Here is a 6328-nt window from a genome sequence, read left to right on the forward strand (position 1 = left end):
AAGAAGAAAATACAAAATAACAGTGAAGATAAAAATCATTTATTTAATAAAACTAAAAATATATTTGTTCAAATTTTAATTTGTTTTTCTTTCGCATACTTGTTATTATATTTATAATAATTATATTATAAACCGATCAGCACTTTCACCCGATTCATCAGGGAGGCTTTGCATCTAACCATTGTAATTTCGACAGTTTTTTCGAGTTTTGATTTGCCCTTGAGACTGAATTAGGACCGATTTGGGCAAAATATACGGCTAGATTCATGGATCATGCTTATTTATGTGTGCATTATGTAAGCTAAATTATGATTGATTTACAACAGATGAGCTTCCAGATTGCAGATATAAAGCTATAAGAATTTTTGGTTCTATTAAATGGCTATTTAAGGTAGCGCTTCGCCGTGGTCAGGCCGAAGCAAGACAACTCACAGCTTCCTCTTGCTTTGTCGCTGAAATTTCACCCTAAATTGCAAATTTCTAAAATACTAACCCGATTAACGAAAAATAAAAAACATACGATTGTAGGTAAATGATTTTACTATGCATTTGGCGAAAAATATCAGTTAGAAAGCTTTTCTTTCGCGAGATTTCGTGTGAGTTTTGTTAAAATTTGGTTTTCTTTTTTCCTTTTCTCGCTATAAACAACTCGCATATGTAGGGATGTGCTACGTTTTCAACAAAGCGTCAAAGCTAGTAGCGATGAAAATCATTACTGATTTCTGGTTCTACTGAAACATGAATAGAAATTTTTTTACAAAGTAGTAACACTTACTTACATTTTCTACTCATCTATATTCAACGTTTACGCAGAGAGAACGGACAACGAAAACAAAAGAAATGTTGTTAGCGTTTACCGCATGTAGCATTTTGCACACCCCAATGCATGCGTTGACATTGTGTGCGTGCGAAAGAATAAGGAAAAACTCATTTATTTTTATAACTCGCACGAAATCTTTCGATAAAAATGTTTATCAGGCACAATTTATATACGAATCGATAGAAAAATTAATTATCTAGAATCGTATGTTCTTGGAATTTCCGTTTTCTTCCCCGTTTTCTCACAATTTTGGGTAAAGTGCGTGAAACCCCGGGATAGGCAGCGAACTCCCGTGACCACGGCGAAGCGCTACCTTAATAGTGATATACGGATATACTTGATATCCGATGATATCATGTGCAATATCACTTGATATCCCATACAATTTGATGTCAACGCGTATTATCATTTTGGCATGATATCCGGGATATCATGTACGATATCATGTCGAGTTGTCAAAAATCGCAACTAGCAACACGGATAATGGCATTGAACGCACTCATTTATGAACGTCACTTTGAGAGTGACAATAAACACTCATTATAATTTCGAATTTTTCAACGAATACTGGGGTGGAATCATGTTAGGTGATAAGTGACTATCACCTCCTGGTGATAAAGAGGTGATCACCAGAATGTTTGGAATCACCGAAGGTGATCACTTTTACTATCACCATCAGAGATGCCAGATATTTTCAGAGAAAATCTGTATTACCCTGTATAAAAAATCTGTATTTATCTGTATTCACTACTAAAATAAAATTTCTCAACAGATTAAAGATTAAAGAATGAGAGTTTCATTGAGCATTTATTTTTCATATCTTCGTAGTTCATGAAAATATGTAAAGACGGAATTTAATATGAATGTTTTTTCAACCACAATTAAATTTCAATTCCATATACTTTTCTAGATTTAAAAGTTGGCTTAATATGCAAGCAAACGCAATAAACGCAAGAAGCTGAACCGAGCTGGTGGATGACATTAGCAGACCAAAAGAGGAGTATGCTTCTCTCTGTTGGTCTGCTAATATCAGCAAGCCAAAAGGCCCTGCTAATTCAGCAAGCAAAAGGGGACATGTTAGAGTGCAAGCGATAAATCTGCTCAGCTTTACCTCTGACAAGGTCCTTTCAATTTACTGTAAGTGCATTACTCGCTTTGGCTATGCTTTCTCGTACTCATTCTGTCTAAATGTTGATCATCAAATATCTACACACAAATTTTTACTTCAATTTGTGATTTGTCCGTTGAATAATAAACTTTCATCTCGTCACTGCAATCAAATGCTAAAAGATAGCTCAGACGAAAGCAGTTTAATTTTTCTTTAAAACTTTTTGTGAAATCTGTATAAATCTGTATTAAATTTGGGGAATCTGTATAAAATCTGTAATCTGTATGAGGGTGTAAAAATCTGTATAATACAGATTAATCTGTATAAATGGCATCTCTGATCACCATCACCGGTGATTGAGCTAACTTCACCCATATATCACCTGTCAAGAAACGTCAATCGTTCAGAAGTTAAATATGAAAATGGCGTATACCGTTGAAATTAGAAAGAGTAATATATGAAAGTGGCGTATACCCACATAATATTCAAAAATCTGAAAGTTTAATTTTCAATTCTTTTCATTAATCTACCCATGTTCTAGCACAAGCTTCATAATTTTTAATAAACCACATAATGTTAACAACGCTGACAAACTGGCTTAAAAATACATGAATAGGTCATACGGTCATATAATGTCATGTAATACTAGAATTGATTTTTTTTAACATGCTACGTCAACCTCACAGAATGTTTTTCCGCCCATTAACGGAAGTTGACTGGTCGTCTGAGTCGTACTTAAAACTACTTGAAGGTAGGTGATTCATAATGAAAACAAACTAATTTCCGAAAGGCGAATGAGCATTTGTGATTGTAAGTGAGCTGTCAGAAAGGTTCATAAAGAAATTAGTTGTTCATACGCTTGTTTCATATGTTACACTAGATTTGTTTTTCGTGTTTATTTTGATATGCAAAAGTGTTCGTTAAAGTTGACAAAATGTTTTTTCTGAACGATTTATTTTTATATAATTTTGAAAATCGTGTTTTTGTTTCGTAAAGATTAAAAATCTTATTATACATATGTAATGTTTTTTTTTGTTAATTAAGTACAAAAAAATAACAAAAAACATTAAATGTGTATTAGTAAAAACACTCACAATGCATTCAAGAAAGGTATACAACATTAATTTCGAATACAATTATGTGTAATGCAAAAACTAAAATCGTTTTCGTATTCAACGGTGGCACTACCGGTGTAGGGCAAAAAAGGATGAGTTAAAACGAGTATAGTCGGTACTACACTGCACCAGTGCAGCGCTAAAAATGAATGGTCTAAGAAGTTCGTTATCGTTCGAAGTAACATTACTTCTTGCATTACAATAAACAAGCAATTTCCTTTTTAAACCATAGTTGTAGCCTGAACTCATTTTCCTTGTGCGACAGTAAATAAATGAAATCATTGAGGATTTACGGGAAATGCTTTTCATTCACGGGTTCATCGAAACATCAATATTATAATATGAGCTGCACTTTGCTATACGATATTCAATTGAAGTTGTTATTTCGTACACATCGCAGGAATTTCATTTATCGAACAATTTTAAAAGAATATGTGGATGCAATCGACGGCAGTGCAATCAAATTTACATGTCTGCACTTCATCTGGAGCGGTTAGATTCCGACTGTTTTTGTTTAGCAACACAAAATATAAAATCTCACTGTTATTAAACATAAACATCCTATCTATGTTTAGTAATAACGAATTTATATCACCTTTTAGCAGCACTCATTTTCTATATTGTAAGAACGCAAAAATACAAAAGGAATTATTCTGATAAGTGACAACAAAAAAGCTATCACCGGTGTTTTGACATAAAGGTGATGATTAAGTGGTGACAATCACCTTACGTGATTCCAAAATATAAGCGCTAAGTGAGCCCTCTCGCAGTGTTGACAGAAGTGGGTGATTATCACCTTACATGATTCCAAATTTTCAAAAGTGATAGTCACCTGGTGATAATCACCTTACATGATTCCACCCCTGGCGTTCGGAGACCATAAAATGCAAGACTTCAATTATTGATTCAATTTTAATAGAGAAAGGTGATCTTATTTCAAATGAGAACATTCAATATAATACATTGATTGTCAAACGATATCATTTCGATCATATGTGAACACTTCGACATGATATGCATATCATCTCGGTATATCAAGTGATATCAGCCCTAAAGTGAACATGGTATGAGAGTCGATTGTTTCCGCGGTGGAATTGGTTGGCAAATAAGAAATACAAGAAAATATAAGAAAACTTTAAAGTTGAAAGTATCAATTTCTTATAAGATATTGTTTGCTGTGGGATACACGACTTTTACGTTTCCATTCAAATGAAAATTATTTCACTCTTGAAAACTGTTATTACTTTTCCAAACGATTTCACAATAAAATCAACAAAGCAAACTAAGAAAAGTTAAATTCGGATAAAGTAAAAACGTCCAGTGCTTCTGTTTTTGTCATTTATTGTCTGTAAAAGTAATGTTTTCAAAATAATTTTCCACGATTATTTAAAATAATATTTTTATTTACAATCAAATTGATTGATAGTAAGAACATTATTATTTTGTACACTAAAAATCTGCAGCAAGGTATGCAGATGACAAAGTTCTGCATTGGAATATAGTTTCAGAACTTTGTTGGTTTCCATCTCCATAGCAATCCTAAAAAAAAGACGCTTTCAAAAAGAAAAAAAACTCAGATTTCATCCATTGATGGTTTACCTTATTCCAAGAGTATGCAGTAGAACCATGGTAGAATTAAAACCTTCTTGTCAAACTTTGACCAATTTTCATTCTACCACACACTTAGAAAATTTCGCAGAATGCGGTAATTTTTTACCGAATTCTCAACAGCTGAACGTGCGGTAATTAAATTGATTACCGATCGTTCGGTAATTGCTGAACTGTCAAACAACTACCGTAAACTGTAAATAAAATGAATCTAACTGATTGTTCGGTAATTTTTGTCGTGAATACGACTTACTTTACTATGGGGCACCTTTTCAAAATTCACCCTCTGAGAGAGTGATAAGTTTTTGATCGTGAATATCTCCTGTTGTATATAATGAATCAACATAATTCTTGCGACATGCCATCGAAAATATGATCACAATTTTATGATAAAATTTTCAGTTTCGTGACATAGTCTCAAATAATTCAAAATTAAACTTTTCTGAAATGTTTGGTATAAACGAGTATCAAAGAGGAAATTCATAAGGCGCGTTTGCCTTTCTCGTATTTTGAAAGCTCATAGCTCAGTGATCTGTGAAAGGATTTATATAATCTAACTACCAATAGAATCGAAATTTTTCAGTTTAAACGTGTAGAGCAAAAGCATTGAATTATTTCAATAGTACACTATTGAAAAACCTGTTTCATTTGATCCATGTCAACACCAGCCAATCAGAACGCGTTCTGAGGAAGAGAGGCTCCTGGAAATTTTTTCTGGCTACCTAGAGTTTCATTGATTCAAGGCTTCAGTCTTTTTCAAGGCTACCTGAATCACTAATAGTTTTTTTAAAGACTAACAATTAGTCAGCCTTTCTCAAGGCTATACAAAGAGTGATATTAGAGTGACTAAGTGATACAAAGAGTGATATTAGAGTGACTAAGTGATACAAAGAGTGATATTAGAGTGACTAAGGAATTAATCAGCCTTTTTTAAGGCTAGCTATTCAAAGAACTATTATTCAAAATTCAAAATTCCATTCATTCAAAAATGCCTGCGTCCAACCGGAAAGGCAACAAGCCTAAGGCTAAAAATAATTCAATACGGAATAAATCACAATCCGTTATTTAACATTTTTCTAATAACATTCACGATCTTATAGAATCTGAACTTAAAAATAAAAGACAACGGACGGATTTCCCTTCCGTTGATCCTATACCGTCTAACAATATTTACGAGATTCTTCCTGAATCGTTCTGGGAAGAAACAACAATCTATGCCACCAGTGACGGTGATGATTTCCGACTTCAAAGCATTCCGTACTGAGCTTTCTACTTTTCTCCCGGAAGTAAAAGTCTCATTTCAAATCGGACGAAGAGGAGAATGTCGAGTCTTGGTTGATGGATTGGAAGATTACGAACGTCTTATTCGATATTTGTCCGAGAAACTTCATAAATTTTATTCATATGATATAAAATCAGGCAGACCCTTCAAGGCTGTCTTGAAAGGCTTATCAAATGATCAAAGTATTGATGAAAATAAAAATGAACTAAAAGAATTGCTTGGTTTTGCCCCTTCCCAAGTAATACTTATGAAAAAAAGAGTGAATGGTACTTCTAAACCACGCTCTGGAATTTCCCATGAACTTTACCTAATACACTTCAATCGAAGTGATGTAAACAATTTAAAAACTTTAGAAAAAGTACGTTTCATTTCCCACATTAAAATTCATTGGGGAC

The 6328-nt window shown here is 33.3% G+C and overlaps 1 long non-coding RNA gene across 1 annotated transcript; it reads left to right on the forward strand.

Moving 5' to 3' along the window:
- The first annotated feature begins 2762 nt into the window (after positions 1-2762).
- On the forward strand, positions 2763-3335 carry LOC131438550 (uncharacterized). The gene is made up of 2 exons (XR_009230953.1): positions 2763-3038; positions 3125-3335. It is a non-coding gene; the product is annotated as an uncharacterized LOC131438550 (long non-coding RNA).
- Positions 3336-6328: the final 2993 nt, after the last annotated feature.

Source organism: Malaya genurostris, chromosome 3 (genome assembly GCF_030247185.1).
Source record: "Malaya genurostris strain Urasoe2022 chromosome 3, Malgen_1.1, whole genome shotgun sequence".
In the NCBI taxonomy this organism is placed as follows: Eukaryota; Metazoa; Arthropoda; class Insecta; order Diptera; family Culicidae; genus Malaya; species Malaya genurostris.